We start from the raw sequence: 12,251 nt of genomic DNA, 5'->3' as shown, positions 1-12,251 counted from the left end.
TAGCCAAGACACATTAGCCAAGACACATTAGCCAAGACACCTTAGCCAAGACACATTAGCCAAGACACCTTAGCCAAGACACATTAGCCAAGACACATTAGCCAAGACACATTAGCCAAGACACCTTAGCCAAGACACATTAGCCAAGACACCTTAGCCAAGACACCTTAGCCAAGACACATTAGCCAAGACACCTTAGCCAAGACACCTTAGCCAAGACACTTTAGCCAAGACACATTAGCCAAGACACCTTAGCCAAGACACATTAGCTAAGACACATTAGCTAAGACACATTAGCCAAGACACATTAGCCAAGACACCTTAGCCAAGACACCTTAGCCAAGACACCTTAGCCAAGACACATTAGCCAAGACACCTTAGCCAAGACACCTTAGCCAAGACACATTAGCCAAGACACATTAGCCAAGACACATTAGCCAAGACACCTTAGCCAAGACACATTAGCCAAGACACATTAGCCAAGACACGTTAGCCAAGACACATTAGCCAAGACACCTTAGCCAAGACACCTTAGCCAAGACACATTAGCTAAGACACATTAGCCAAGACACATTAGCCGAGACACATTAGCCAAGACACATTAGCCAAGACACCTTAGCCAAGACACCTTAGCCAAGACACATTAGCCAAGACACATTAGCCAAGACACATTAGCCGAGACACCTTAGCCAAGACACCTTAGCCAAGACACCTTAGCCAAGACACATTAGCCAAGACACATTAGCCGAGACACATAAGCCAAGACACATTAGCCAAGACACCTTAGCCAAGACACATTAGCCAAGACACCTTAGCCAAGACACCTTAGCCAAGACACATTAGCCAAGACACCTTAGCCAAGACACATTAGCCAAGACACATTAGCCAAGACACATTAGCCAAGACACCTTAGCCAAGACACATTAGCCAAGACACATTAGCCAAGACACCTTAGCCAAGACACATTAGCCAAGACACCTTAGCCAAGACACCTTAGCCAAGACACATTAGCCAAGACACATTAGCCGAGACACATTAGCCAAGACACATTAGCCAAGACACCTTAGCCAAGACACCTTAGCCAAGACACATTAGCCAAGACACATTAGCCAAGACACCTTAGCCAAGACACATTAGCCAAGACACATTAGCCGAGACACATTAGCCAAGACACATTAGCCAAGACACCTTAGCCAAGACACATTAGCCAAGACACATTAGCCAAGACACCTTAGCCAAGACACATTAGCCAAGACACATTAGCCGAGACACATTAGCCAAGACACATTAGCCAAGACACCTTAGCCAAGACACATTAGCCAAGACACATTAGCCAAGACACCTTAGCCAAGACACATTAGCCAAGACACCTTGGCCAAGACACATTAGCCAAGACACATTAGCCAAGACACATTAGCCAAGACACCTTAGCCAAGACACCTTAGGCAAGACACCTTAGCCAAGACACATTAGCCAAGACACATTAGCCAAGACACATTAGCCGAGACACATTAGCCAAGACACAATAGCCAAGACACCTTAGCCAAGACACCTTAGCCAAGACACATTAGCCAAGACACCTTAGCCAAGACACCTTAGCCAAGACACCTTAGTCAAGACACATTAGCCAAGACACATTAGCCAAGACACCTTAGCCAAGACACATTAGCCAAGACACCTTAGCCAAGACACATTAGCCAAGACACATTAGCCAAGACACCTTAGCCAAGACACATTAGCCAAGACACCTTAGCCAAGACACCTTAGCCAAGACACCTTAGCCAAGACACCTTAGCCAAGACACATTAGCCAAGACACATAAGCCAAGACACATTAGCCAAGACACCTTAGCCAAGACACCTTAGCCAAGACACATTAGCCAAGACACGTTAGTCGAGACACATTAGCCAAGACACATTAGCCAAGACACCTTAGCCAAGACACATTAGCCAAGACACATTAGCCAAGACACCTTAGCCAAGACACCTTAGCCAAGACACCTTAGCCAAGACACATTAGCCAAGACACCTTAGCCAAGACACATTAGCCAAGACACATTAGCCAAGACACATTAGCCAAGACACATTAGCCAAGACACCTTAGCCAAGACACCTTAGCCAAGACACCTTAGCCAAGACACATTAGCCAAGACACCTTAGCCAAGACACCTTAGCCAAGACACATTAGCCAAGACACATTAGCCAAGACACATTAGCCAAGACACCTTAGCCAAGACACCTTAGCCAAGACACCTTAGCCAAGACACATTAGAAAAGACACATTAGCCGAGACACATTAGCCAAGACACATTAGCCAAGACACCTTAGCCAAGACACATTAGCCAAGACACATTAGCCTAGACACATTAGCCAAGACACCTTAGCCAAGACACATTAGCCAAGACACCTTAGCCAAGACACCTTAGCCAAGCCACATTAGCCAAGACACCTTAGCCAAGACACCTTAGCCAAGCCACATTAGCCAAGACACATTAGCCAAGACACCTTAGCCAAGACACATTAGCCAAGACACCTTAGCCAAGACACCTTAGCCAAGACACATTAGCCAAGACACATTAGCCAAGACACCTTAGCCAAGACACCTTAGCCAAGACACCTTAGCCAAGACACTTTAGCCAAGACACCTTAGCCAAGACACATAAGCCAAGACACATTAGTCGAGACACATTAGCCAAGACACATTAGCCAAGACACCTTAGCCAAGACACATTAGCCAAGACACCTTAGCCAAGACACATTAGCCAAGACACATTAGCCAAGACACCTTAGCCAAGACACATTAGCCAAGACACCTTAGCCAAGACACATTAGCCAAGACACCTTAGCCAAGACACATTAGCCAAGACACCTTAGCCAAGACACCTTAGCCAAGACACATTAGCCAAGACACATTAGCCAAGACACATTAGCCAAGACACATTAGCCAAGACACCTTAGCCAAGACACCTTAGCCAAGGCACCTTAGCCAAGACACATTAGCCAAGACACCTTAGCCAAGACACCTTAGCCAAGACACATTAGCCAAGACACCTTAGCCAAGACACCTTAGCCAAGACACCTTAGCCAAGACACATTAGCCAAGACACATTAGAAAAGACACATTAGCCGAGACACATTAGCCAAGACATATTAGCCAAGACACCTTAGCCAAGACACATTAGCCAAGACACATTAGCCAAGACACATTAGCCAAGACACCTTAGCCAAGACACCTTAGCCAAGACACCTTAGCCAAGACACCTTAGCCAAGCCACCTTAGCCAAGACACATTAGCCAAGACACATTAGCCAAGACACCTTAGCCAAGACACCTTAGCCAAGACACCTTAGCCAAGACACATTAGCCAAGACACCTTAGCCAAGACACCTTAGCCAAGACACATTAGCCAAGACACATTAGCCAAGACACCTTAGCCAAGACACCTTAGCCAAGACACCTTAGCCAAGACACTTTAGCCAAGACACCTTAGCCAAGACACATAAGCCAAGACACATTAGTCGAGACACATTAGCCAAGACACATTAGCCAAGACACCTTAGCCAAGACACATTAGCCAAGACACCTTAGCCAAGACACATTAGCCAAGACACATTAGCCAAGACACCTTAGCCAAGACACATTAGCCAAGACACCTTAGCCAAGACACATTAGCCAAGACACCTTAGCCAAGACACATTAGCCAAGACACCTTAGCCAAGACACCTTAGCCAAGACACATTAGCCAAGACACATTAGCCAAGACACATTAGCCAAGACACCTTAGCCAAGACACATTAGCCAAGACACATTAGCCAAGACACCTTAGCCAAGACACCTTAGCCAAGACACCTTAGCCAAGACACTTTAGCCAAGACACCTTAGCCAAGACACCTTAGCCAAGACACATTAGAAAAGACACATTAGCCGAGACACATTAGCCAAGACACATTAGCCAAGACACCTTAGCCAAGACACATTAGCCAAGACACATTAGCCAAGACACATTAGCCAAGACACCTTAGCCAAGACACATTAGCCAAGACACCTTAGCCAAGACACCTTAGCCAAGCCACATTAGCCAAGACACATTAGCCAAGACACATTAGCCAAGACACCTTAGCCAAGACACCTTAGCCAAGACACCTTAGCCAAGACACATTAGCCAAGACACCTTAGCCAAGACACCTTAGCCAAGACACATTAGCCAAGACACATTAGCCAAGACACCTTAGCCAAGACACCTTAGCCAAGACACCTTAGCCAAGACACTTTAGCCAAGACACCTTAGCCAAGACACATAAGCCAAGACACATTAGTCGAGACACATTAGCCAAGACACATTAGCCAAGACACCTTAGCCAAGACACATTAGCCAAGACACCTTAGCCAAGACACATTAGCCAAGACACATTAGCCAAGACACCTTAGCCAAGACACATTAGCCAAGACACCTTAGCCAAGACACATTAGCCAAGACACCTTAGCCAAGACACATTAGCCAAGACACATAAGCCAAGACACCTTAGCCAAGGCACCTTAGCCAAGACACATTAGCCAAGACACCTTAGCCAAGACACCTTAGCCAAGACACATTAGCCAAGACACCTTAGCCAAGACACCTTAGCCAAGACACCTTAGCCAAGACACATTAGCCAAGACACCTTAGCCAAGACACCTTAGCCAAGACACATTAGCCAAGACACATTTACCGAGACACATTAGCCAAGACACATTAGCCAAGACACCTTAGCCAAGACACATTAGCCAAGACACCTTAGCCAAGACACCTTAGCCAAGACACATTAGCCAAGACACCTTAGCCAAGACACATTAGCCAAGACACATAAGCCAAGACACCTTAGCCAAGACACCTTAGCCAAGACACCTTAGCCAAGACACATTAGAAAAGACACATTAGCCGAGACACATTAGCCAAGACACATTAGCCAAGACACCTTAGCCAAGACACCTTAGCCAAGACACCTTAGCCAAGACACTTTAGCCAAGACACCTTAGCCAAGACACATAAGCCAAGACACATTAGTCGAGACACATTAGCCAAGACACATTAGCCAAGACACCTTAGCCAAGACACATTAGCCAAGACACCTTAGCCGAGACACATTAGCCAAGACACCTTAGCCAAGACACCTTAGCCAAGACACCTTAGCCAAGACACATTAGCCAAGACACATTAGCCAAGACACCTTAGCCAAGACACTTTAGCCAAGACACTTTAGCCAAGACACATTAGCCAAGACACCTTAGCCGAGACACATTAGCCAAGACACCTTAGCCAAGACACCTTAGCCAAGACACCTTAGCCAAGACACCTTAGCCAAGACACATTAGCCAAGACACCTTAGCCGAGACAACTTAGCCAAGACACCTTAGCCAAGACACATTAGCCGAGACACATTAGCCAAGACACCTTAGCCAAGACACCTTAGCCAAGACACCTTAGCCAAGACACTTTAGCCAAGACACCTTAGCCAAGACACCTTAGCCAAGACACCTTAGCCGAGACACCTTAGCCAAGACACCTTAGCCAAGACACCTTAGCCAAGACACCTTAGCCAAGACACCTTAGCCGAGACACATTAGCCAAGACACCTTTGCCAAGACACCTTAGCCAAGACACCTTAACCAAGACACCTTAGCCAAGACACATTAGCCAAGACACCTTAGCCAAGACACCTTAGCCAAGACACCTTAGCCAAGACACATTAGCCAAGACACCTTAGCCAAGACACATTAGCCAAGACACCTTAGCCAAGACACCTTAGCCAAGACACAATAGCCAAGACACCTTAGCCAAGACACCTTAGCCAAGACACATTAGCCGAGACACATTAGCCAAGACACTTTAGCCAAGACACCTTAGCCGAGACGCATTAGCCAAGACACCTTAGCCAAGACACCTTAGCCAAGACACCTTAGCCAAGACACCTTAGCCAAGACACTTTAGCCGAGACACATTAGCCAAGACACATTAGCCAAGACACCTTAGCCAAGACACATTAGCCAAGACACCTTAGCCAAGACACATTAGCCAAGACACATTAGCCAAGACACCTTAGCCAAGACACCTTAGCCAAGACACCTTAGCCAAGACACAATACCCGAGACACATTAGCCAAGACACCTTAGCCAAGACACCTTAGCCAAGACACTTTAGCCGAAACACATTAGCCAAGACACCTTAGCCAAGACACCTTAGCCAAGACACATTAGCCAAGACACATTAGCCAAGACACCTTAGCCAAGACACCTTAGCCAAGACACCTTAGCCAAGACACATTAGCCAAGACACCTTAGCCAAGACACCTTAGCCAAGACACCTTAGCCAAGACACTTTAGCCGAGACACATTAGCCAAGACACCTTAGCCAAGACACCTTAGCCAAGACACCTTAGCCAAGACACATTAGACAAGACACCTAAGCCAAGACACTTTAGCCAAGACACATTAGCCAAGACACATTAGCCAAGACACCTTAGCCGACACACATTAGCCAAGACACCTTAGCCGAGACACATTAGCCAAGACACCTTAGCCAAGACACCTTAGCCAAGACACATTAGCCAAGACACCTTAGCCGAGACACATTAGCCAAGACACCTTAGCCAAGACACCTTAGCCAAGACACATTAGCCAAGACACATTAGCCAAGACACCTTAGCCAAGACACCTTAGCCAAGACACCTTAGCCAAGACACCTTAGCCAAGACACAATAGCCAAGACACCTTAGCCGAGACACCTTAGCCAAGACACCTTAGCAAAGACACCTTAGCCAAGACACCTTAGCCAAGACACATTAGCCAAGACACATTAGCCAAGACACTTTAGCCACGACACTTTAGCCAAGACACATTGACCAAGACACATTAGCCAAGACACCTTAGCCGAGACACATTAGCCAAGACACCTTAGCCAAGACACCTTAGCCAAGACACATTAGCCAAGACACCTTAGCCGAGACACATTAGCCAAGACACTTTAGCCAAGACACCTTAGCCAAGACACTTCAGCCGAGACACATTAGCCAAGACACCTGAGCCAAGACACCTTAGCCAAGACACCTTAGCCAAGACACATTAGCCAAGACACATTAGCCAAGACACATTAGCCAAGACACATTAGCCAAACACCTTAGCCAAGACACCTTAGCCAAGACACATTAGCCGAGACACATTAGCCAAGACACCTTAGCCAAGACACCTTAGCCAAGACACCTTAGCCAAGACACCTTAGCCGAGACACCTTAGCCAAGACACCTTAGCCAAGACACCTTAGCCAAGACACCTTAGCCGAGACACCTTAGCCAAGACACCTTAGCCAAGACACCTTAGCCAAGACACCTTAGCCAAGACACCTTAGCCAAGACACTTTAGCCAAGACACCTTAGCCAAGACACATTAGCCGAGACACATTAGCCAAGACACCTTAGCCAAGACACCTTAGCCAAGACACCTTAGCCAAGACACATTAGCCTAGACACCTTAGCCAAGACACCTTAGCCAAGACACCTTAGCCGAGACACATTAGCCAAGACACCTTAGCCAAGACACCTTAGCCAAGACACCTTAGCCAAGACACATTAGCCAAGACACCTTAGCCAAGACACTTTAGCCAAGACACTTTAGCCAAGACACATTAGCCAAGACACCTTAGCCGAGACACATTAGCCAAGACACCTTAGCCAAGACACCTTAGCCAAGACACCTTAGCCAAGACACATTAGCCAAGACACTTTAGCCGAGACAATTTAGCCAAGACACTTTAGCCAAGACACCTTAGCCGAGACACATTAGCCAAGACACCTTAGCCAAGACACCTTAGCCAAGACACCTTAGCCAAGACACCTTAGCCAAGACACCTTAGCCAAGACACCTTAGCCAAGACACTTTAGCCGAGACACATTAGCCAAGACACCTTAGCCAAGACACCTTAGCCAAGACACCTTAGCCAAGATACTTAATCCAAGACACCTTAGCCAAGACACCTTAGCCAAGACACATTAGCCAAGACACCTTAGCCGAGACACATTAGCCAAGACACCTTAGCCAAGACACCTTAGCAAAGACACATTAGCCAAGACACATTAGCCGAGACACATTAGCCAAGACACCTTAGCCAAGACACATTAGCCAAGACACCTAAGCCAAGACACCTTAGCCAAGACACCTTAGCCAAGACACATTAGCCAAGACACCTTAGCCAAGACACCTTAGCCAAGACACGTTAGCCGAGACACATTAGCCAAGACACCTTAGCCAAGACACCTTAGCCAAGACACATTAGCCAAGACACCTTAGCCAAGACACCTTAGCCAAGACACCTTAGCCAAGACACATTAGCCAAGACACCTTAGCCGAGACACATTAGCCAAGACACCTTAGCCAAGACACCTTAGCCAAGACACCTTAGCCAAGACACCTTAGCCAAGACACATTAGCCGAGACACATTAGCCAAGACACTTTAGCCAAGACACCTTAGCCGAGACACATTAGCCAAGACACCTTAGCCAAGACACATTAGCCAAGACACCTTAGCCAAGACACATTAGCCAAGACACTTTAGCCAAGACACCTTAGCCGAGACACATTAGCCAAGACACCTTAGCCAAGACACCTTAGCCAAGACACATTAGCCAAGACACCTTAGCCAAGACACATTAGCCAAGACACTTTAGCCAAGACACCTTAGCCGAGACGCATTAGCCAAGACACCTTAGCCAAGACACCTTAGCCAAGACACCTTAGCCAAGACACTTTAGCCGAGACACATTAGCCGAGACACCTAAGCCAAGACGCATTAGCCAAGACACCTTAGCCAAGACACATTAGCCAAGACACCTTAGCCGAGACACATTAGCCAAGACACCTAAGCCAAGACACTTTAGCCAAGACACATTAGCCAAGACACCTTAGCCAAGACACCTTAGCCGAGACACATTAGCCAAGACACTTTAGCCAAGACACATTAGCCAAGACACCTTAGCCAAGACACCTTAGCCAAGACACATTAGCCAAGACACCTTAGCCGAGACACATTAGCCAAGACACTTTAGCCAAGACACCTTAGCCAAGACACTTTAGCCGAGACACATTAGAAAAGACACCTGAGCCAAGACACCTTAGCCAAGACACCTTAGCCAAGACACATTAGCCAAGACACATTAGCCAAGACACATTAGCCAAGACACATTAGCCAAGACACCTTAGCCAAGACACCTTAGCCAAGATACTTAATCCAAGACACCTTAGCCAAGACACCTTAGCCAAGACACCTTAGCAAAGACACCTTAGCCAAGACACAATAGCCAAGACACCTTAGCCAAGACACCTTAGCCAAGACACATTAGCCGAGACACATTAGCCAAGACACTTTAGCCAAGACACCTTAGCCGAGACGCATTAGCCAAGACACCTTAGCCAAGACACCTTAGCCAAGACACCTTAGCCAAGACACCTTAGCCAAGACACTTTAGCCGAGACACATTAGCCAAGACACCTAAGCCAAGACGCATTAGCCAAGACACCTTAGCCAAGACACATTAGCCAAGACACCTTAGCCGAGACACATTAGCCAAGACACCTAAGCCAAGACACTTTAGCCAAGACACATTAGCCAAGACACCTTAGCCAAGACACCTTAGCCGAGACACCTTAGCCAAGACACTTTAGCCAAGACACATTAGCCAAGACACCTTAGCCAAGACACCTTAGCCAAGACACATTAGCCAAGACACCTTAGCCGAGACAAATTAGCCAAGACACTTTAGCCAAGACACCTTAGCCAAGACACTTTAGCCGAGACACATTAGCCAAGACACCTGAGCCAAGACACCTTAGCCAAGACACCTTAGCCAAGACACATTAGCCAAGACACATTAGCCAAGACACATTAGCCAAGACACATTAGCCAAGACACATTAGCCAAGACACCTTAGCCAAGACACCTTAGCCAAGACACCTTAGCCAAGACACCTTAGCCAAGACACATTAGCCGAGACACATTAGCCAAGACATTTTAGCCAAGACACCTTAGCCGAGACACATTAGCCAAGACACCTTAGCCAAGACACCTTAGCCAAGACACCTTAGCCAAGACACCTTAGCCAAGACACCTTAGCCGAGACACTTTAGCCAAGACACCTTAGCCAAGACACCTTTGCCAAGACACATTAGCCAAGACACCTTAGCCAAGACACCTTAGCCAAGACACATTAGCCAAGACACATTAGCCAAGACACCTTAGCCAAGACACCTTAGCCAAGACACATTAGCCAAGACACCTTAGCCAAGACACATTAGCCAAGACACTTTAGTCAAGACACCTTAGCCGAGACACATTAGCCAAGACACCTTAGCCAAGACACCGTAGCCAAGACACCTTAGCCAAGACACCTTAGCCAAGACACATTAGCCAAGACACCTTAGCCAAGACACCTTAGCCAAGACACCTTAGCCAAGACACCTTAGCCAAGACACCTTAGCCAAGACACATTAGCAGAGACACATTAGCCAAGACACATTAGCCAAGACACCTTAGCCAAGACACCTTAGCCAAGACACCTTAGCCAAGACACCTTAGCCAAGACACATTAGACAAGACACATTAGCCAAGACACCTTAGCCAAGACACATTAGCTAAGACACCTTAGCCAAGACACATTAGCCAAGACACCTTAGCCAAGACACCTTAGCCAAGACACATTAGCAGAGACACATTAGCCAAGACACATTAGCCGAGACACATTAGCCAAGACACATTAGCCAAGACACCTTAGCCAAGACACATTAGCAGAGACACATTAGCCAAGACACCTTAGCCGAGACACATTAGCCAAGACACATTAGCCAAGACACCTTAGCCAAGACACCTTAGCCAAGACACATTAGCAGAGACACATTAGCCAAGACACATTAGCCAAGACACCTTAGCCAAGACACCTTAGCCAAGACACATTAGCAGAGACACATTAGCCAAGACACATTAGCCAAGACACCTTAGCCAAGACACCTTAGCCAAGACACCTTAGCCAAGACACCTTAGCCAAGACACATTAGCCAAGACACCTTAGCCAAGACACCTTAGCCAAGATACCTTAGCCAAGACACATTAGCAGAGACACATTAGCCAAGACACCTTAGCCGAGACACATTAGCCAAGACACATTAGCCAAGACACCTTAGCCAAGACACCTTAGCCAAGACACATTAGCCAAGACACCTTAGCCAAGACACCTTAGCCAAGACACCTTAGCCAAGACACATTAGCAGAGACACATTAGCCAAGACACATTAGCCAAGACACCTTAGCCAAGACACCTTAGCCAAGACACCTTAGCCGAGACACTTTAGCCAAGACACCTTAGCCAAGACACCCTAGCCAAGACACATTAGCCAAGACACCTTAGCCAAGACACCTTAGCCAAGACACATTAGCCAAGACACATTAGCCAAGACACCTTAGCCAAGACACCTTAGCCAAGACACATTAGCCAAGACACCTTAGCCAAGACACATTAGCCAAGACACTTTAGCCAAGACACCTTAGCCGAGACACATTAGCCAAGACACCTTAGCCAAGACACCGTAGCCAAGACACCTTAGCCAAGACACCTTAGCCAAGACACATTAGCCAAGACACCTTAGCCAAGACACCTTAGCCAAGACACCTTAGCCAAGACACCTTAGCCAAGACACCTTAGCCAAGACACATTAGCAGAGACACATTAGCCAAGACACATTAGCCAAGACACATTAGCCAAGACACCTTAGCCAAGACACCTTAGCCAAGACACCTTAGCCAAGACACCTTAGCCAAGACACCTTAGCCAAGACACCGTAGCCAAGACACCTTAGCCAAGACACCTTAGCCAAGACACATTAGCCAAGACACCTTAGCCAAGACACCTTAGCCAAGACACCTTAGCCAAGACACCTTAGCCAAGACACCTTAGCCAAGACACATTAGCAGAGACACATTAGCCAAGACACATTAGCCAAGACACATTAGCCAAGACACCTTAGCCAAGACACCTTAGCCAAGACACCTTAGCCAAGACACCTTAGCCAAGACACCTTAGCCAAGACACATTAGCAGAGACACATTAGCCAAGACACATTAGCCAAGACACCTTAGCCAAGACACCTTAGCCAAGACACCTTAGCCAAGACACCTTAGCCAAGACACCTTAGCCAAGACACCTTAGCCAAGACACATTAGCAGAGACACATTA

The 12,251-nt window shown here is 47.1% G+C and overlaps 1 long non-coding RNA gene across 4 annotated transcripts in view; it reads right to left on the bottom strand.

Annotated features, from left to right (window-relative positions):
- Nucleotides 1-249: 249 nt before the first annotated feature.
- Nucleotides 250-12,251, bottom strand: part of LOC125774514 (uncharacterized) — a 29,296-nt gene continuing 17,294 nt past the window's right edge. For all 4 annotated transcript variants that reach the window (XR_007420993.1, XR_007420994.1, XR_007420992.1 and 1 more), the window contains exon 3: nt 250-4,954. This is a non-coding gene — a long non-coding RNA (uncharacterized LOC125774514). The remainder of the gene's footprint in view (nt 4,955-12,251) is intronic.

The sequence above is a fragment of the Anopheles funestus genome, unplaced genomic scaffold (assembly GCF_943734845.2).
Source record: "Anopheles funestus unplaced genomic scaffold, idAnoFuneDA-416_04 scaffold_16_ctg1, whole genome shotgun sequence".
Taxonomy (NCBI): domain Eukaryota; kingdom Metazoa; phylum Arthropoda; class Insecta; order Diptera; family Culicidae; genus Anopheles; species Anopheles funestus.
This window is presented reverse-complemented; position numbering and strand designations above follow the sequence as displayed.